We start from the raw sequence: 21,907 nt of genomic DNA, 5'->3' as shown, positions 1-21,907 counted from the left end.
ATCAAGCTTTTGGAGTTATCAAAACAGAGAACGTAAATGTATTTTTCGTGTACCTAACTCATGGCACACGTAAGCATATATCTACAAATATCACATTTCAAGTCTTATTTAAGCCAAACGAAACCCAGAAAAGGTCTAATTACATATTGCACATCATAAACGGCTTTAGGGTAAATTTTCAAAGAATGGGCTCACACACCTCTGTGGCCCACACTACCTCACACATGCTTGTGTGGCCCACACATCCCAAATAGCCCAAACCATGGTCTAGCACACGGTCGTGTGGCTCACACGGTCTGCCACATGGCTTTATGATATTGACAATGGGTTTTTTGGCTTTTTGTCGTTTGTTGTTTTTACAAGATTCACACACCTTACTGTTTTTTGATGTGAATGCAACTTCAAGGTTTCCAGAACCTAAAACCAACAACTAATGATCAATTTCAATAACAAAACACTAATTTCAAATACTAACTTGACCGCAACCACTAATACAAAACCTTAACAAATGGAAATTAACCTTTCGACAATCGATCACTTACCTAAACGGAAACAATAGCCCTACAAATCATTTAAATCGTTGCAAATGTCGATCACTCATCAACTTTTGCTAACAATAAATGAAACAATTAGACCAAAGAATTCACTTTTAAAAACAACAATGTTAATTCACAAGAAAAACACAAAACCTTACCGAACCACTTCATGCATTAAGAGTGACACCACGAAACAAGAGCATCAACAAATGATCAAAAGAAAATACAATCGATTAAGATAGTTTTGAAACAAAACAAGACAAAATCAACACAAAGTTAATTATTGTATCTAAGAAAAAGAAAGAAGGAAGAAGACTGAGAAGATTTTCCCTAAGAATCATTAACGTGAAAAATAGAATGGTGTTTTGGGAAAAATAGAAAATGTGAACGGTTGAGTAGGAGCAATTTTAGGGAAAAATTGTTAATAATTATTTTAAAACCAACCATATCCCTACTAACTCCCACCAAATCTAATTAGTTATTCTTATCAGATTTTCCCCAGAGTTTAAAACAAAAATAATTCTTGCTTTACATAATTTTTAGTATCTTAACTTAAAAATCAGGACGTGACCACTCTTGGTTTCATTATCTCACTATCTCAATTTCTTCTAACCCAATTTTTGGGATGTGATAATTTAAGTATTTAGTATTGCTATCAAAAAAGTGTTTTTGAGAAATAAAATGTTCATTTTAGACATGGTATTATAAAGTAACAAATATGCATTTAAATAATATTCAACTTAGTTAATATTCTGATATTTTAGCAAGAATATAAAAATAATTTATTATAACTTATTGTTAATATTTTTATATATGAAATATAAATTTTAAATATTTTTAAGCAATTAATATTAATTATTAATAAAATTTAATTAGAATATATAAAATATATTTTAAATATTTAAATATAACCATTAAATATTCGTAATTAGATATTAACACATTTGTATTATTTTAATAAAATAAACATTTTTATTTTAAATTAATGAGTTTATTTTAAAATTTAATTTGAATATATAACATATATTAGAAATTAACATAGTATAGAAAACATAAACCTAACAAATTAAAATATTACATGTATTTAGATTAAAATTTCAAAAAAGAGTTAAAAATTACATTAACATTTGCAATTCAAAGTGAATGAAAAACAAGAGAAGAAAAATGGAGGGATAAAAAAGTAATATTGCTTCTAGATTTTTTTTGCTCAAGAAGAGCTAAAAATTTTAGCTTATGAGTAATAATGCTTTTGAAAAGCTACTTCTTTTAGCCAAAAATTGTTTGTTTAACACAAATTTTCTTTCAAAAATGCTTTTTTAAATATTGCTAGACACAACTTAAGAATTTATCTCATATTATTTTCTATCAAGGGGTTTTGGGAATGGAACATAAAGTGAAAAATTAAAATCAAATACCTTCTAACAATTAACCTAATCTAGGAGGGCAAACAGTAATTTAAGGAATGCAGTTGAAAATTAGAAATTATAGCCCTATGGTTTGGACTATACCTTTGAAATAGTGTCTTTAAACAGATTTACACCTCAACTAATAATAGAGAATCCGAATAAGAAGCTACTGTCTATTGGTTCCAAAGGTTAAAACTACAATCGGAGGGGTGTGCCACAACAATGCAGTAGTGCAAAACAAAGACGACACTCGAGAGCCCCAATAGCAAGCTATTGTCAATGAGCTCTCCCCCTAAAAAGGTTGATTTAATATCATGTGGATCAATGATCCACACATCAGATATTAAACTGATAAGAGCAGATACTAAACTTGATCATAGCCAAAAGGCCGAGAAAGGTATGAGCTTAAGCTCATCTTGATATTTCCTTTATAATGCATCTATGCCTTAGCCTTGGCTGGCGCTCTCGATATGGGATTTGGACTATGTCAGAAGGAACTTTTAGTTTGCTATGGACAAAATTAGTATAATTTTTCCTGCAAAGAACATTGCATGTTGGTGAATTTGCAGGTGAAATTTTTTGGATATTATAACACTAGTCCTCTTGTTGCAGATTGATATTGGTCAAAAGATGAAGCAATCAGTCTTTCCAACTATGCAATATTGGTAGCTAAGCCATTAAATACTACAGAAGAATTCGCAAACTGTAAGGTTTACATTACATGAAAGAAATTTCTGTTTGTATACTTTTGCAAAGGTTTCTATCTTTACTTTGGGAATTGTTGATGTCCATAATTTCTTAAAATATGTTATATTTTACATTTACCGTAAATAAAACATCTTATGAATTAATATGTCACACTAATTTTTAAATTAATTAATTGTTTATTCATATAAGAGTTTCTAAACCCTATGGAGGTAAATACTTATAATTGTGTCGAAACCAACTGGTATTTGCCTTGCACCATTAATCATAGTCCAAAAAAAACCATCAATCAAAGCCATTAAAAAATAAGCTCGCTCTCATTAAACCTGCTCTGCCATTTCATCTTTTAAAAATAATAGCTGTCCAAGGAATTTATAGGACAGAGCTAGAGTCGTTGTTCAATAGGATTGTACCTCTGTGTCTAGTAGGGCTAACCAGAAAGGATCTCACCTTTGGTTGATGTTGTATGGCCTTGTGAATAGTGCATGACAATCCTTCTTCAGTTCCACCTATTGAAGATGTAGAGCATTGTTTCTTGGACTTAATTGTCTCGACTTGAAAAAGAGAGATATCTTTGGCTATGATATATTACAAGAATCTTTTTTCTATTAGAATTTAGCCCATAAAAAAAAGTATATTATTTTTTTATAAATAAGTGAGAAAAAAGTTATAATATTTTTTTATGAATAAGTATATTATTTTTATAATATATAACATGGACACGTAAATAAATTATATTCATACTTGGTAATAATTTTTTATAAATAAATATTTTAGAGTAATCTACAAAAATAGTCACTTTTGTTTGCCCAAGTTACATTTTAGTCACTTATGTTTGAAATGTTACATTTTAGTCACTTATGTTATTATTTTGTTACGAAGTGATCACTCTACCGTTAGGTTCCGTTATCTCTCTAACGGTAATCCTACGTCGCAGTCCAACTAGATTTTAAGTGCCAACTTAGATTTCTAAATAGAATGAAAATAGATTTTTAATTAAAATTTTAATTAATTAAAATTTTTAAACCTAAACCTTAACTAAAAAAATTTGTTCATCTCCTCTTTTTAATTTTTCTTCCATCTCTTCTTTTTTTCAATGCTTTTTTTTTTCTCATTTGACTGGAAAAACTATTATTAAGATCAAAATAGTTGAAATTAAATTGACTGCTTCATAAAGATGGATTCAATGGAGGGTTCAGGTATGTCTTCTTTGCATTCCTCTATCTCTTTTATTCAACATTGAAAAACAAAAGATTAGATTTTTTATTGTTTAATGAAAACCCTAAATTAAAATTCTTGATATTTTCTTCTACTTTTTGAAATTGTTTGTAAACATATATTTTATTTTGCGTCAGTAGACATCCCATAAAATGCAACCAGAAACATGTTTTCATGAACATGTTTCATCCAAGCTAATTTTAAAATTTTCAGAAAAGGGCTGTTACTTTCACTGTTCTTATTCCTAATTATTATATTTTCTAGTTCTTTCACAGTTCTTGAATAATTGGTTTCTCAATCAAATTTTTTATCTGAATTAACTTGTATGTTCACAATCTCTTTGTGGGTATTCCAGATTATTCTTTCTTATTGCTGATTTCAACTATTTTGATCTTAATAATAGTTTTTCCAGTCAAATGAAAAAAAAAACCATTGAAAAAATAAGAGACAGAAGAAAAATTAAAAAGAGCAGATGAACATTAAGGTTTAGGTTTGAAAATTTTAATTAATTAAATATTTTTAATTAAAAATTTATTTTCATCCCATTTAGAAATCCAAGTTTGCACCTAATATCTAGTTGGACTGCCACCTAGGATTACCGTTAGAGAGATAACGGAACTTAACGGTAGAGTGATCACTTCGTAACAAAATAATAACATAAATGACTAAAACATAACATTTTAAACATAAGTGACTAAAATGTAACTTGAGGCAAACAAAAGTGACTATTTTTGTAGATTACCCAATATTTTATAACACTTTTATAACATGTATTTTTTTTTCCATAATTTTAGAAATTTTTTAGGGTTAAATAATATAATTTTTTTGTTATAAATTTATAAAATACATAAATTATTTTTATAATATATATTTTTAGAATTTATAATATAAGAACTTTTTTACCATAATCATTCCAAACACTCATTTGGGTTCATATTAATTTTTATAACTTGAATAAAAATAATTTTTTAAAACTTGATTTCGGTGTAATTACCTGCATAATTGAAGTGCTCCAATTACACCCAATTTAGTCGGATCCATCAATTACAATAGTTACCCAAACATGCCCCTATTGTGTAATTACAAACAATTACACCCAAACTTAATTACTAGGTAACTTTCCAAACACTATATTAATGGAAAAAGTTCAAACTTCAAACACATTTTGTTTCCTTCCAAAGCTTCTAAAAGCTGGTTACCATTTCTCAATCTTGGATTTCCATCTATAATAGCATTATTTTAAACAATCAACATTGCTTTTGTATTTATAGTGATATATTAAGTATTGTAAGTATTTATCGATTTAATGAACCAAGAATACGAGTTGAATAATTTGAGACGTGTTAGACATTATTTTTAAAGATATCTCGTTATATAGTGTATCCCTTAAAATTCAACAAGTTTTTTCGTTATAAAACGAGAAACAATAATCTAACAATAGATTGTAACAAAAAATACTTAGTAAATTCAAAAGGAGAAGAAAAGGAGCAAGGGGAATGATTTTCTTAAGGTGTGTTGAGAGTGAAAATGGGTAATGGTATATGTAGAAGTTTTAGTAGCTAAAAACAGGAAAGGTAAGTAATTTGAATTAGCAAAAAATAATTTGAAAACGGTTCAATAAATTTGGACTTAACTAAAAATAGCTTCTATTGATTAAGCTATTTTAAACTTAGCTAAATATATGTGTTACAAGTTAAGAAGTTCAATTTTCTTATACTCTCAAAATTTCGATAGAAAATAATTCCAAAAATAAAAGAGCTCATATATACATTAAACTATGCTTTTAGGCCCAATGTACAAATCCACCTTCTCAACTTGGTTCTTACTAGTCCAATGAAGTAATATGACTTATAAACAAGTGTCACAAAAAAATTATTTAGGAATGTGAGAATTGATTCTTTTGAAATATCTCAATTTTTTCAACATTAAGTACATTTCAATACCAAATATTGATCCTCCAAAATGCCAGTTGTACAGGCCCAATATTGCCCGAGCCCATAAACAAATAAAATATAATAGCCCAACAAATAATTTCACAAGCCCAGACCCAATAGGCCTAAAACTAACCCTAGCCCAACTACCCAAATTGTTTCAGCAACCCTAGCCTCTTTCTTCAGCCGCCGCTCACCCCACGCATGCTAACCACCGCGCATGCCACCTCGGCTACCACGCCCCTGACCGTCGCCTCTTCCACGCGTCGCATAGCACCTGCAATGAAAGCAAATACAAAGACAAAAGAAAGCACGCGAATGATGGGGGAAGAAATAAACAAAAGAGCAAAAACAAAATAAAAATGAAAGAAATGTTTTGTAGATCGGCTTTAAAAAGCCAAAATCTCATCTTTGTAGAAAGAGGATAGATTGTACTGAAGGGGGGGAAACTGATTGTATTTGAGGAGGGATTTTCAATATTCAAAAAGGGGGGATTTTTCATTTTTTTCAGAAAGAAAAGGAGATTCACATCAAAGGGTTTAGTAAATAAAAAACACAAACTTGCAGCAAAGAATTTCGAAGACCGATCTAAAGGCCTATCTACTGTTTTTTTTATTTATTATTTTACCCTTTCTTTTACTCTTTCTTTGAACATTATTAGCACATATTATTTATGTTTATTAAAACAACATGCATCATTAAATAAATATATAAACAAGGGAAAAAATAAAAAAAAATTATACCTGAGGCGACACGGTGGCCGGAGCGACGGAGCCACGGCGGAGCGATGGCCGGAGTCCTCGCCAGCATATGGACCTGCAGAGAAAATAAAAAGCTTAGTTTTTTTTTCTTAACAGACAGTAGAAATGATTTAAAAGGCTGATTTTTTAACTTATATAGATGTTATAAAACGACGTCGTTTTGGTCGGCACCCATAAGCCCCAAAACGACGCCGTTTCGCCCTATCTGACCTAAAACCGACTTGCTCCACAGAAGGGTCCGCGCGTTTTTTATAGTTGGGACAATTGCATATGCGGTCCTTTTGCAATTTTTTCTATTTTAATCAGGTCTTTTCATGTTTTTAAATTTAGCTTTGAAATTTTAATTCTGTTTTAATTTAATCCTCTGACCGTTTGAAGGAGAGACATTTGAACGGCGTCGTCTGGAAATGTTGGACTATTTAGTCCTTTAGGCCTTCCTGATTGCTCGCTTGTTCAAATCAGTCCCCTTCCCCTTTTATTTATTTTAAAATTTGCCTCTAAGATTCTGCTTTCAACCCAATTTCGTCCCACCTTTATTTAATACTTATGTATATATGTTATACAGTATTATTAATAGTTTAATATTATTGTTTTTTATTAATGTATTTTTATGTTATATATATTCATTTGATGTATATACATTGCACTACGCATATATGTATTAGCATTATTATGTACATTTGTTCCTTTTAAGTATTATATATATGTATATATGTATACTTTATGTATATTATGTATATATTTTTATAAATATTATATGTATATATATACATTTTTAATATATTATGCATATTGTGTACATACTTTTAATATTATCATGTACTCATTTTAACATATATGTATATATCGAGGTAATATCATTAATATTTATTTTTAAACATTATTTTCATTTTTAGCATGTATATACTATGTAAATATTCCGAATATTGCATTTTTATTACGTATATATATATTTTAATGCGAATACATTTTTTATATATTACGTGTATATATCTTTTAATATTGTATTTTTATTGTTATACATATACCTTAATATTATATCATTTATATTTTTTTATTTCTCATATTATCTTATGTTTATGTTTTTTTAGCTATATCATGTATATATTACTACCATATATTTATTTATATAGTTATTAATGGTTGTTTTTTTTATATTAAGATTGTTTCTAATATGTATGTATTATGTATTTACCTCTAATACTATACAATATATTCTTACTATTATCATTACTATATTTATTATCATTATTATTGTTATTATTTTTATCTTTACTTATTTTCTCATTACTTAGTTATTTGTGTTTCTTATTCATTCATATTTTCGCTATTATTACGTTTTAGGCATCATGTTTGTCCGTTTATTCATATGTGTCTCAGTAATTCTGCAAATTTACATTATTCGTCATTATTATTGTTTATATCACCACCTCTGTATTATTATTATGCATGTTAATCCTGCGATTCGTTTCTCATTTCACCATGTGATAATGATTACGTTGATCATTTACTCGATGCACATAATTGTGTTTTCTAAAATAAAACAAGTTTCGTATTTAGACGATTCGAGAAAATCGTGCCCTAACTTAATGGGTTTCGGATTTTCTCGTTTAATCTAAGTAACGACATAATCTATAAATCAAATTAAGTTTTACTCAATTCTTTCATAAAAGTGATATTTCGCATTTGGTAATTCGAGACAATCGTGCCCTAACTTACTGGGCTTCGATCTTTCTCATTTAACCTAAATAACGGAATACTCTTTAAAATCGTTATACGAGTTTTGAAAAATGCTTATTCTCGGAGGTACGAAGCGTTGTGCCCTAACTTACCGGGTATGACATTTAGTCGCCTCGAAATAAGAATTGATTTTAAAATAAAGGCAATAATCGATGTTTGAGAATTCGAGAAAACATGCCCTAACTTACTGGGTTTCGATTTCTCTCGTTTACTCTAAATAATCAAATACCCTTTTTATAAGCTAAAATACGAGCATTTAAAAAAAAAAAGGGCAATCTCATTCTCAAAGTTCGAGGTGCCACGTCCTAACTTACTGGACGTGACATTTTATTACTTCGAGACGAGAGGATCCTTAACATCCATTTTAACTTATCCGATCATTTTTAAATTAGCATTCATACAAAGAGGGATTGTGTTTTAAATTCTTTCAAGTTTTTGAGTCTTCGACACTAAAACACTAATTAATCAACTAGGTACCAATTTTGGGCGTATCGAGGGTGCTCATCCCTCCTCGTGCGTAACCGACTCCCGAACTCATTTTCTGATTTTCGTAGACCAAAACTTATCGTTTTGATAAATTTTAACTTTTATTAAAATGACTAATTTAAAGTGATCCGATCACACCTCATCAAAAAAGGATTGGTGGCGACTCTTCTATTAGTTTTCATTTTCAAAATCTAAGTCGATTTCCCTTTTTTCCAAAAAATGGTTACGACAGCTTGGCGACTCCACTGGGGACACGAATGAGAGAGTCAAGCCACAAGTTGATTAACTCTTGTCTTTTTATCGAAAATTGAAAACTTGGTTTTGAAATACGATACTTTCATTGCATTTCATTAGCTATTTTTGTGGTACAATACCTGCTGTATTGGTTCGAGTCTTTAAATAGTTTTGCATATTGCATTGCATGACCGCTGTGGTCACACCCCTTTAAGTGGGAGTGAGAAACTACTCCTTCGTGAGGTTTTCATCTCCGTGCAGGATAGTGGATCGCTTTCGGGATACATCTGTACCTATGTCTTCGTGAGATTTTCATCTCCGTGCAGCCATAGGGAAATGTATTCCCCTAAACTGAACTCGGTCTGTATGAGCCTATAATGGGTGAAGATCGAGGAATCTGCTAGTTCAGGTACCCTTACTCTAGAACCAAACCCCATGTAGCGAGCCTTAAAAACCTGCCCTACGTAGAGCCACTCCAAAACCCTAGTGATCACCTCAGCAAGTGCTATATTTATTATTCTTTGTTTACTTTGAACTGTGTATAAATTACTGACTTGCTTTGTTTTACTTTGATTGTATTTGCATGGCATTTTCATTATAAAAGTTGTTGATTCACATTCGGTTCCTAAATAGATAGCTTATCATGGAAAAGGTGTTTTTTGATAAAGTAGAAGACAACGCGGCTGTCCGGATATGGGCTGAGACAACACAACAAGAGAAAAGTGACAGTCTAATCGAGGGGCACGTGTCAGAGTTATGGAATTTTACTCGGATCACCGTAACTTAGAATAATCTCTAAGAGATGAAAGAAATTTGGGGTCAGTGGGATGATGAGGTCAAACAGCTATTCTATTGTCATTACGGTGATTTACCTTATCTGCTCGATGTCAAGGTAGATGAACACCTGTTTCGAGCCCTTGCCCAATATTGGAATTCTGCTTACAGTTGCTTCACTTTCAGGAAAGTAGATTTGGTACCTACTATAGAAGAATACACGACCTTGCTTCATTGCCCAAAGATTCAGGTTGACAGAATTTATGCCAGACCTGCTAACGTCCCAGCATTTTCAAAAAAGCTGATGAACATCACAGGGATGAGCGAACAGTGGGTGATAACCCAGATCAAGCAAAAAGAAGATTGTAAATGCATTCCTTGGAGGAACCTGAGGGATCTAGTCTTAGCGCACCCCGACGTGAAGAAAAGGGTAGATGTCTTCACCTTGAGCATTTATGGACTGGTTATCTTCCCCAAAGCTTTGGGGCATGTAGACGAGGCTATTGCTGACCTTTTTGACAGGCTTGGTAAAGGAACCACACCTGTACCCGCAATCTTGGCTGAAACTTTCAGATCATTAAATACTTGTAGAAGAGTGGGTGAAGGGAGATTTATTGGATGTGTACAGCTCTTGCTATCCTGGTTCCATAGCCATTTTTGGAAAGTGGAAAAGGTCTCGTATCGTATCTTCTCTGAAAATTACTCTTCGTTGAAAGAGTTAGTGGCTACACCGAGGTAAGATGATGTGACAGAAGAAAATTGGATGACAGTTCTCCAAAATCTGCAAGAAGAAGATGTTGAATGGAGAGCCGCGTGGATGGTTCCTGATGAAATATTATACCGATGCGGAGACTTTGATTGGGTTCCTTTGTTAGGAGTATGGGGGGCTGTCGGGTATGCTCCTCTACTTGCATTGCGACAATACAGATCCAGACAGTTTACACCACCAACATACGGGTTAGCCCAGTTCGAGTTTGTGTTCACAGGGAATAATTACAAAAAGAAAGTTCACGAGATATCAAATGCCTGGAACCAAACTCGTAGAATGAAGAAGTTTGCTGCCAATCCCATGACTACTCCTGAGTACAATCGATGGTGGAATCAGTGTTTTAACGACAACATCCCTACATCAGATCAAGGGAATCCTCAGTCGATAGAAGAGCACTTGAAAGTAATCTCATCTGAGCTAGAAATCATCAGGCAAGATTTCGAGAGAAAGAGTCTGGAGCTAGAAAAAAGGATCGAGCAGTTGGAAGAAGAAAAGATGCAGTTAAGGTTAGATGTCGATGTCCAGAAACTAGAAGCTGAAAAACTCAGAAAAGGGAAAAACAAGGCTGAAGAGGACTTAGATAGTTTGAAAATGGACTATAAGAAACTGTGCAGATCAATGATAACCCCTGGGTTAGGAAAAACATCCGAACAATGGCGACATGAAGTTAAAGAAGAACAAAGCAAAGCCAACCAGTGGGAAGAAAAATTTCGCGATGCTCAAGCTCGAGAAGGTGCACTGAAAAGAAGTTTGGTAGAAAGCCAGAATGAGAAAGAAGGGTTAAAGATCCGGGTATCAGAGTTAGAGAGGTCATTGTATTAGTATCGCTCGCGTAACTCTGCAATCGAGTTGAAAGCTAGTCAGAACAGAATCGAAGAATTAAAAGAGAATATAGAAGAACTCAAAACAGCGCTGCAAAATCGTGAACTTCAGATAGAACTCCTCGAGGTAAATAACGAGCGATGGAAGGAGCAACTTCATCAATCTCAAGACCAAGTCAGGAGCAGGGACTACGTCATGGGCGAAGCTTTGACTCAAGTGCGAGAAGTGGCTGATCACTTGAAAATATTAGCAGTACAAGCCGATGTGCTGAGTTTAAAATACGAGTCAGAATCGGACCGAGGACGAGAGCTAGCTTGGCTTCTTAGGCAGGTCAAGCCCTTAAGTATCAGGGCCAAGCCTTATATGTAATCTATTTTATGTAAAGAAACTTGTTTTCTAGAAAAGTTACTCTAATGAAATCGAATTGGAATCAACGCTTTTTTTTTGCATTCATCGCATTCATTGCATTCATGTATCAGCATTGCATCATACGCACTAAAACTCACAAGAAACCCTAAAAATCATGGCAGTTACCCTGGAACATCGTTACGGTACAAGGGGAAAAACAAGGGTAATGGACTAAATGTTAGAGAGATTGAAACAAATGCAAAAAGAGATGCAGGATCAATTACAAGCACGTATGCAAGAACAACTTGCCAAAATCTAGCAAGATATGAGGGACCATATGTTGGAGTCCCAGGAAAGCATGATGGACCAATTAACTTGTCTATTGGCTGGCGGATTAGAAAAAGGGAAAAGCCCTTTGATCAATGCGGGAGAAGATAATGAAGATCCTACTTACCCTCCGGGTTTTGCCCCAGTAGACGTCCAGACACAACTTGATATGTACCCAAGAAGGCTATCAGTCACAATTAGGCCCCAACCATTTCAGGCTGGTGTTTCGACACCGATAAATTATCAGGCCGGCTCAGGCTCTAATCCGGGGGATAACCCGACCAATCCTATGGTCCTCAATCTCGATGAAGTAATAGAAGCAGAAAAGACAAGGGTAGAACTCCCGAGAGAGCTTGAAGAAAGGTGTAGATGGTTGGAAGAAAAATTTTAAGAAATGAAAAGCACTGACTATTGTGGTGGAATCGATGCTAAGGAATTAAGTTTGGTTCCGGACCTGATACTCCCTCCCAAGTTCAAAACTCCAGAATTTGAGAAATATAACGGGACTAGCTGTCCCGAAGCTCACATCACTATGTTCTGCAGACGAATGGTAGGCCATGTCAATAATGACCAACTATTAATTCACTGCTTCCAAGAAAGTCTGGTTGGGGCTGCTTCTAGATGTACAACTAGCTGAGTCGCGCCCAGATCAGTTCATGGAAAGATTTAGCACAAGCCTACATGAAGCAGTACGGTCATGTGGCAAACATAGCCCCTGATAGAATCACTTTACAGAATATGGAGAAAAAGCATAATGAGAGCTTTAGGTAGTACGCCCAGCGATGGAGAGAAGTGGCCACACAAGTCCAACCCCCTCTGTTGGAAAAGGAAACACTATGCTTTTCATCAATACCCTGAAGGCACCTTTTATTAACCACATGCTGGGTAGCGCAACCAAGAGTTTTTCAAACATAGTAATGTCTGGAGAAATAATAGAAAATGCCATAAGATGTGGGAAAATAGAGTCTGGGGAAAATGCTAAGAGATCAGCGCCGAGAAAGAAAGAGCATGAGGTAAATAATGTGAGCTCATATTCGAAATCGATCACCGTAAGCCAACCAAGGTCGACAACTACTGGACAGCAGGGCCCACCCAGACAAGAGCCCAACACAAAACAGAATAGGGAGAAACTTCAATTTACGCCCATTCTAATGACGTACAAGGAGTTATACCAGAGTTTATTTGATGCACATGTCGTGTCTCTCTTCTATCTGAAGCCAATGCAACCTCCATACCCCAAATGGTATGACGGAAATGCCCAATGCGAATACCATGCGGGAGCCACAGGACACTCGATAGAAAACTGCACCACTTTCAAGAAATTGGTTGAAAGACTCATCAACATGGGGATTGTGAAATTTGATGATGCATCCAATACAGAGAACCCATTACCTAACCATGGGGATAAGAGAATAAATACAATAATCGAGAGTTTGGGGAAAGAAATTAAGGTAAGTATTGCAGAAGTGAATACCCCGTTGGAGGAAGTTTGGAAGAAAATGGTGGAAAGAGGGTTGATAGCACAAAATTCAAGGGTCAGACCTCGAGAAGCGAAGAATTATTGTGAGTTCCACGATCAAGAGGATCACGAGATTCAGAAATGCAGCCAATTTATGGATTTAATACAAGGATTGATGGATAATAAGGAGCTGGAATTCTTCGAATATGTCGGGAGCCCAGAAGAAGCAGATGTGTGTGCCTCTGAAGAGGGGTCGATGAAAGATGTTTACAAAGTCAACCACCCAGTGGTTATCATATCATGTCTGAGAATGAATGAAGCCAGGGCACAAGTTGCGCCAAAGGTCATAATCCGGAAGCCCGTTGCTTTCCCTTACAAGGATAGCAAAAGGGTACCGTGGAACTATAGCTATAATGTGACATTCCTGGGAGAGGAGACCCCGATTAATGCATCAGAGGAAGTTCAAGACGAAGGTTTTTATATGTGCAGTGGAAGGCGTTATACCCCAAATACAAAAGCCGAGCAGGTTAAAGAAAAATCATTAGCAATTGAGCAAAAGAAAGAGAAGCCGGCGGGGCCTGAACCAACTATTAACGAATCAGTGACTGAAAAAGAAGCCAAGAAATTCTTAAAACTTCTAAAGCACAGCGAATATAGTGTCGTAGAACAGTTGCACAAATAGCCAACGCGTATATCGGTACTGGCCTTACTTTTAAGCTTCGAAACCCATCGCAGCGCATTGATGAAGGTGCTGAATGAAACTTATGTTGCTAACGATATCTCTGTAAACAAACTGGACCACTTAGTCAACAATATAAGTGCCAACAACTTCATATTCTTCAATGAAGATGAGGTACCGCCAGGGGGTCGAGGATCAACTAAAGCTTTGCACATCACGACCCGCTGTAAAGGGTACACATTACCGGGGGTATTGATTGACAATGGGTCTGCACTGAATGTCCTACCCCTATCTACGCTGAGTAGGTTGCCAGTGGATAGTTCCCATATGAAGACATGCCAAAGTGTAGTGAGAGCATTTGATGGCACAGAAAGGAAGGTAATAGGGAGAATTGAAGTACCCCTCTTAATCAGGCCAAGCACATACGAGGTAGATTTCTTGGTCATGGACATTAAGTCTTTGTATAATTGCCTATTAGAGAGACCGTGGATACACTCGGCGAGGGTAGTCCCTTTATCGCTGCATCAAAAGTTGAAATTAGTGACCGGAGGTCGGTTAGTAACGATCAATACTGAAGAGGACATCATCGCGGCAAAACCAGTGACGCCCCATATCTGGAGGCAAATGATGAAGCAATCGAGTTCTCTTTTCGATCTTTGGAGTTTGTGAACGCGACGTTCATCACCGAAGGAAATAAGATTCCAATGCCCAGGTTATCTAAGACTACAAGAATGGGACTACGGCTAACTATTGGAAGAGGGGCTTTACCCGGAAGAGGACTCGGGAGATACCTCCAGGGAATGATTAATGTACCAATGATGAAGGACAAACAAAACCGTTTTAGGTTAGGGTTTAAGTCGGACATGAAACAAAGAAAGAAGGAACTTGAGAATAAGAAAGAAAGAAGGAGAGCACGATTGAGCGGAGGAGAAATCGAATGGGAACCAATGATCTTCCCCTATATATCGAAGACTTTTGTGTCTGGAGGGGTCATTCACTCCGAGCGGAAGACGTCGGAAAAGGAAATCTTGGAAGAAATGATGGAGAGTTTGGACATCAATGCCACATATGAAGAAGGGACGGGGGTAGAGAATTTGTCAGGCATTCGCCCCTATGAGCCAGGAAGTGTTCTGAATAATTAGACTGCGAAAGAGATTCCTGTAATCTTTAGAACTAACTTAGGGTAATGTCCAAAACACACTTATTGCTCTAGGCCTAGGAGTAATAAGTGTCCTTTTGTGAAATAGGCTTATGTTCGAAATCGTTATTTCAATAAAATGCATCCTTTTGACTTATTCCGTGCAAATATTCTTTTATTCTTTCATTCATGATCATACCATACATATCATTGTTCTTAGATTCTCTTGTTCTTTGTATCTTCCTTCACACCTACAAGAGGTCTCCAGATATCAATGATGTGAGTGACGTTGCTACTAATTCAGAGTCTTCTTTTGAGCGGGATATGTGTCTAGAGGGATCTCAGGACTTTAAGGATGACGGAGATTGCAACTTATCCCCTGATTTGTTAAGGATGGTAAAACACGAGGAGAAACAGATTCTACCCCACAAAGAGACCGTAGAAGTCGTGAACTTTGGAGATGAACTAGAAAGGAAAGAAGTAAAGATCAGAGTTTGCATTACCACAGAGACAAAGCGGGACCTTATTGAGTTACTCCAAGAGTTCAAGGATGTCTTCGCATGGTCATATCAAGATATGCCTGGGTTAAGTACTAACATTGTGGTACACAGGCTCCCCATCAAAGAAGAATACAAACCAGTCCAGCAAAAGCTTCGAAGGATGCGGCCCGATGTTTTGTTGAAAATAAAAGAGGAGGTCAAGAAGCAATTTGATGCTGGTTTCTTACAAGTAGTTAAGTACTCGGAATGGGTATCCAACATCGTCTCCGTCCCTAAAAAAGATGGAAAAGTACGGATGTGTGTAGACTACAGAGACTTAAACAAAGCTAGCCCAAAGGATAATTTCCCGTTGCCTCATATTGACACCTTAGTGGATAACACGGCAGGCTACTCACTCTTCTCCTTCATGGATGGTTTCTCGGGGAACAATCAGATCAAGATGCATCCTGAAGACATGAATAAAACCACATTTGTGACCATGTGGGGAACCTTTTGCTATAAGGTGATGCCGTTCGGATTGAAAAATACGGGAGCAATATATCAGAGAGCTATGGTAACCCTATTCCATGATATGATGCATAAAGAAATTGAAGTCTACACCGACGACATGATCGCCAAATCTCGGACTGAAGAAGTGCATGTACAAGTCTTGAGGAAATTATTTTTGAGGTTAAAGAAATTCCAGCTGAAACTCAATCCAGCGAAGTGTACCTTCGGGGCCAGGTCTGGAAAACTACTAGGATTCGTAATCAGTGAAAAAGGGATTGAGATTGACCCAGATAAAGTCAAAGCCATACAAGAGTTACCTCCACCACGTACTTAGAAGGAAGTTCGGGGATTCCTAGGAAGATTAAATTACATCGCTCGGTTTATTTCACAACTAACCGAGAAATGTGACCCCATATTCTGTCTCCTTAAAAAACACAACCCTGGTGTTTGGGACGAGGAATGCCAGAAGACGTTCGACAAAGTTAAGCAATATTTGTCTAATGCTCCAGTGTTGACACCACCTAGTCCAGATAAGCCACTGATACTGTATTTGACGGTATTTGAAAATTCTATGGGATGCGTGCTTGGCCAAAGCGATGAATCAAGAAGGAAAGAAAGAGCGATATATTACCTCAGTAAAAAGTTTACTGAGTGTGAGGCGAGATACTCGTTCATTGAAAAGTTGTGTTGTGCCTTAATCTGGACAACCCGAAGACTGAGACAATACATGTTGTATCACACAACTTGGCTAGTCTCTAAAATGGACCCTCTGAAGTACTTGATGGAGTCGACTGCCTTGAACGGGAGAATGGCCCGATGGTAAATTCTACTTTCTGAATTCGATATAGTCTATGTAAACCAGAAGGCCGTAAAAGGGAGTGTGATAGCAGATTTCCTAGCCAGCAGAGCCCTAGAGGACTACGAGCCTCTAAACTTTAACTTCCCAAATGAAGATCTAATGTACATAGCAACCACTGAAGAAGACCCTCAAGAAGGTCATCCTTGGAAGCTAAACTTTGACGGAGCATCAAATGTCGTGGGCAATAGAATCGGGGCAGTCCTGGTATCCCCGAGCAGAGATCATTATCCCTTCACTAGTAAATTGGATTTTGACTGTACGAATAATATGGCAGAATACGAAGCATGCATCATGGGAATATGTGCGGCCATAGAACGTAAAATCAAGGTGTTAGAGGTATATGGAGATTCTGCCCTAGTGATTTATCAACTCAAAGGTGAATGGGAGACGAGAGACCCCAAGTTGATCAATTATCGAAGGCTGATCCTTGAATTAATTAAAGAATTTGATGATATTGTCTTCTGCTACCTCCCGCGAGAGGAAAATCATATGGCTGACGCCCTAGCAACTTTAGCCTCTATGATCAAGGTGAACAAGCAAGAGGATGTGAAACCAATCCAAATGAGCATTTATGAAGCTCCGGCTTATTGCTACAACCTCGAAGAAGAAGAAGAAAATGATGATCACCCTTAATACCACGATACCCTGCGATATGTGAAGAATCGTGAGTACCCCGACCAAGCTACTGAGAATGACAAAAGGACGTTGAGAAGACTGGCCAGTGATTATGTCTTAGACGGGGAGATCCTATACAAAAGAAGGAAGGATCAGGTACTGTTGAGATGTGTAGATGCTATTGACGCTAAGAAAATCTTGGAAGAAGTCCATGAGGGCGTCTGTGGGACACACGCTAATGGTTTTACAATGGCCAGGCAAATTATGAGGTTCGGTTATTATTGGTCCACCATGGAAGGAGACTGTATTAACTATGCTAAAAGATGTCATAAGTGCCAAATCTATGGAAACAAGATTAATGTACCTCCCTCACCTCTGCATGTCATGACTTCGCCATGGCCTTTCTCGATGTGGGACATGGATGTGATTGGGCCAATTTCGCCAAAAGCTTCAAATGGGCATCGTTTCATCTTTGTGGTCATCGATTATTTCACCAAATAGGTGGAGGCCGCTTCATATGCCAATGTAACTAAATCAGCAGTAGCAAGTTCCTGAAAAAGGAAATCATCTGTCGATATGGAATGCCAGAAAGGATCATATCTGACAACGCATTGAATTTGAACAATAGCACGATAGCGGAGGTCTGCAGTCAGTTCAAGATTAGACACCACAACTCTTCACCGTATCGCCCGAAGATGAACGGTGCAGTCGAAGCAGCCAATAAGATCATCAAGAAGATCGCGGGAAAGATGACAGAAACTTATAAAGATTGGCATGAGAAGCTACCATTCGCCCTCTATGCTTATCGAACGTCTGTCACGACTTCCACCGGAGCAACGCCTTTCTTATTGGTCTATGGAATGGAGGCAGTTTTACCTATCGAGGTCGAGATCCCTTCCCTCAGAGTTTTGTCAGAGGTAAAGTTGGATGAAGCAGAATGGATCCAGTCCCGATATGACCAGTTGAATTTGATTGAAGAAAAGAGGCTAAGGGCTATCCGTCATGGTCAAATGTACCAAAAGCGAATGATGTGAGCTTACAACAAAAAGGTCCGTCCTAGAGAATTCCACGAGGGAGACCTAGTATTGAAAAAGATCCTCCCCATACAAAAGGATTTCAGGGGAAAATGGACGCCGAATTGGGAAGGACCTTATGTGGTAAAGAAAGCCTTTTCGGGAGGAGCATTGATATTGGCCGAAATGGATGGCAAGACTTTACCCAATCCTGTGAATTCAGATTCGGTTAAAAAATACTTTACCCAAAAAAAAAGGAGAGGCCAGGGTGAAAACTCGCAAAGAGAACCTTGGGACCAAAGGGATTTTGAATTGAAAACCCGTAAAGGGTGATTCAAATTTTGATCAAAAGTGGAGCATGCGATGGTCTAATGATACCCAAATTAACAAGGAAGAGAGATGTTACGTCTTGGGGCATCTACAAGGGTACTCTAGATCCCCTAAACACATGTCGGGCAAAAAGGGAGTCCTCAAGAAGTTAGCACAGAGAAGCTCACGCTGCGATATCTGGGGCACCTATTCCCTTCTTATTCATTTTGTATTCCAGCAATGTTTGTTGACCGTGATGAATCTACTCCCTTCAAATTTTGTTTCTGATAAATTTCAGTTCTATCATTATAATATTTTTCAAGCATTTTGCATTGAAATGATGATTAATGGACTAAAAGCCATTTTCGCAAAAAGAGTTCTGCATATTACTCTGAAAGTTTCTAAATAGTATAGGGACCTAGAACAGGACTATTATTTAGAACTAACCAAACTCAAAGATTCGAAGCATGTGAGAAGAAAGAGTTTAAATTGGGACTGCCTCTTTGGGTTTTCTGTTCAAATTTTGAGCTGAACAAGAAGATAGAGTACCATTTCAGTGAAAGAACCTTGATGAACAAAGAGCAATGGCCATCTAAACATTAAAAAGGATTCACGCTTACAACATGTTGCACCCATACATTCAAAGATCATTCATAATGCATCTAATTAGGAGCATTTGATTCATTTTGATCATAGCATCCTAATTCTTTGGCATAAGCATAAATACATGAAACTGATTCTACAGGTCATGTTCCTAGAATCAGTGAATTCACCAAGCCTTAACCCCCTAAGCAGTAGGGTAACAGGTTGAATTTATAGATTTTAACCCCCTAAGCAGTATGGAAACAGATCGAAACAGACCATAAACCCCTAAGCAGTAGGGTAATAGTCTGAAAATTACAGATCTTGTCTCTCTGAAGTTACAGTGGAACAGATCGAATCCAGCAAGTCTCATCTCTCTGAAGCCGCAGTAGAGCAAACTGAATTTATAGATCTTAACCCCCTAAGCAGTAGGGAAATAGATCGAAGATGACGGGATTAACCCCCTAAGCAGTAGGGTAACAAGCCAAATTTACAGCCCTTAAATCCCTAAGCAGTAGGGTAACAGGTTGAATGTACGGATCAAAACCCCCTAAGCAATAGGGAAACAGATCAAATGCGATGGCCCTTAAATCCTATGCAATAAGGTAATAGGCCGTAGCATAGCAGATCTGGCTAAAGCAGATCCAAGATGATTTGGCATCCTTGTGCTTACAAGGAACAAATTGAAGACATAGCCGATTTGGCTTTCACGTGCTTACGATGAAGCAATCTAAGATGATTTGTCGTCTCTGTATTGTCAGAGAACGAATCAAAGTATGGCATCTTCACTTTGATGGAGAGCAGACACATAGCAGATCTTGCCTTCGGATGTTTATGCTGAAGCGGATCCAAGATGGTTTTGCATCCTTGTGTTTACAAGGAACAAATCGAAGACATAGCTGATTTGGCTTTCACGTGTTTACTTTGAAACAAATCTAAGATGATTTGTCGTCTCTGTATTTTCAGAGAACAAATCGAAGTCTGGCATCTCCACTTCAATGGAGAGCAGATACATAGCAGATCTGACCTTCAGATGTTTATACTGAAGCAAGATCCAAGAGGATCCGGCATCCTTGTGCTTACAAGGAACAAATCAAAGACATAGCAGATTTGACTTTCGGATGTTCCCACACCAAAGCAGATCCAAGATAACAGATCTGGCATCTCCATTTCAACGGAGAGCAGATACATAGCAGATCCAACCTTCAGATGATTTCACTAAAGCAGATTTAAGATGATTTGGCATCTCTGTATTGTCAGAAAACAAATCGAAAAAGTAGATTTGGCATCTCTGTGTTTATAGGGAACAAGTTAAAGATAACAGGTTTGGCGTCTCTGTGTTGACAGGAGAGCAGACCAAAGATAGCAGATATCGCATTCCTGAGTTGCAGTAAAGCAGATTGAAGCCGTCAAGAAGCCATTTAAAGAAGATCAATGATCAAGAACTCATAACTCGGCGAGCCCGGGCAAAATTGGTCCTTTTATAATCTTTGCTCTATTCTCGTTACACGATAATGAGCAAAGAGGGGCAGCTGTACAGGCCCAATATTGCCCGAGCCCATAAACAAATAAAATATAACAGCCCAACAAATAATTTCACAAGCCCAGACCCAATAGGCCTAAAACTAACCCTAGCCCAACTACCCAAATTGTTTCAGCAACCCTAGCCTCTTTCTTCAGCCGCCGCTCACCCCACGCATGCTAACCACCGCCCATGCCACCTCGGCCACCACGCCCCTGACCGTCGCCTCTTCCACGCGCCGCATAGCACCTGCAATGAAAGCAAATACAAAGGCAAAAGAAAGCACGCGAATGATGGGGGAAGAAATAAACAAAAGAGCAAAAACAAAATAAAAATGAAAGAAATGTTTTGTAGATCGGCTTTAAAAAGCCAAAATCTCATCTTTGTAGAAAGAGGACAGATTGTAGTGAAGGGGGGGAAACTGATTGTATTTGAAGAGGGATTTTCAATATTCAAAAAGGGGGGATTTTTCATTTTTTGAAAAAGAAAAGGAGATTCACATCAAAGGGTTTAGTAAATAAAAAACACGAACTTGCAGCAAAGAATTTCGAAGACCGATCTAAAGGTCTTTCTACTGTTTTTTTATTTATTATTTTACCCTTTCTTTTACTCTTTCTTTGAACATTATTAGCACATATTATTTATGTTTATTAAAACAACATGCATCATTAAATAAATATATAAA

The 21,907-nt window shown here is 36.7% G+C and overlaps 1 long non-coding RNA gene and 1 other non-coding gene across 2 annotated transcripts; both read right to left on the bottom strand.

Annotated features, from left to right (window-relative positions):
* Positions 1 to 2,146: 2,146 nt before the first annotated feature.
* Positions 2,147 to 2,343, bottom strand: LOC121208791 (U2 spliceosomal RNA). The gene has a single exon (XR_005903915.1). It is a non-coding gene; the product is annotated as a U2 spliceosomal RNA (small nuclear RNA).
* Positions 2,344 to 5,737: 3,394 nt separating this feature from the next.
* LOC107896084 (uncharacterized) lies at positions 5,738 to 6,664 on the bottom strand. Its single transcript, XR_001683585.2, has 2 exons — positions 6,540 to 6,664; positions 5,738 to 6,073 (listed from the first exon to the last, which is right to left on the bottom strand). It is a non-coding gene; the product is annotated as an uncharacterized lncRNA (long non-coding RNA).
* Between the last annotated feature and the right edge of the window lie 15,243 nt (positions 6,665 to 21,907).

This window comes from Gossypium hirsutum, chromosome A10 (assembly GCF_007990345.1).
Source record: "Gossypium hirsutum isolate 1008001.06 chromosome A10, Gossypium_hirsutum_v2.1, whole genome shotgun sequence".
Taxonomy (NCBI): Eukaryota; Viridiplantae; Streptophyta; class Magnoliopsida; order Malvales; family Malvaceae; genus Gossypium; species Gossypium hirsutum.
Note: the sequence above shows the minus strand (reverse complement) of the source record. Positions and strands in the feature narration are given on the sequence as shown.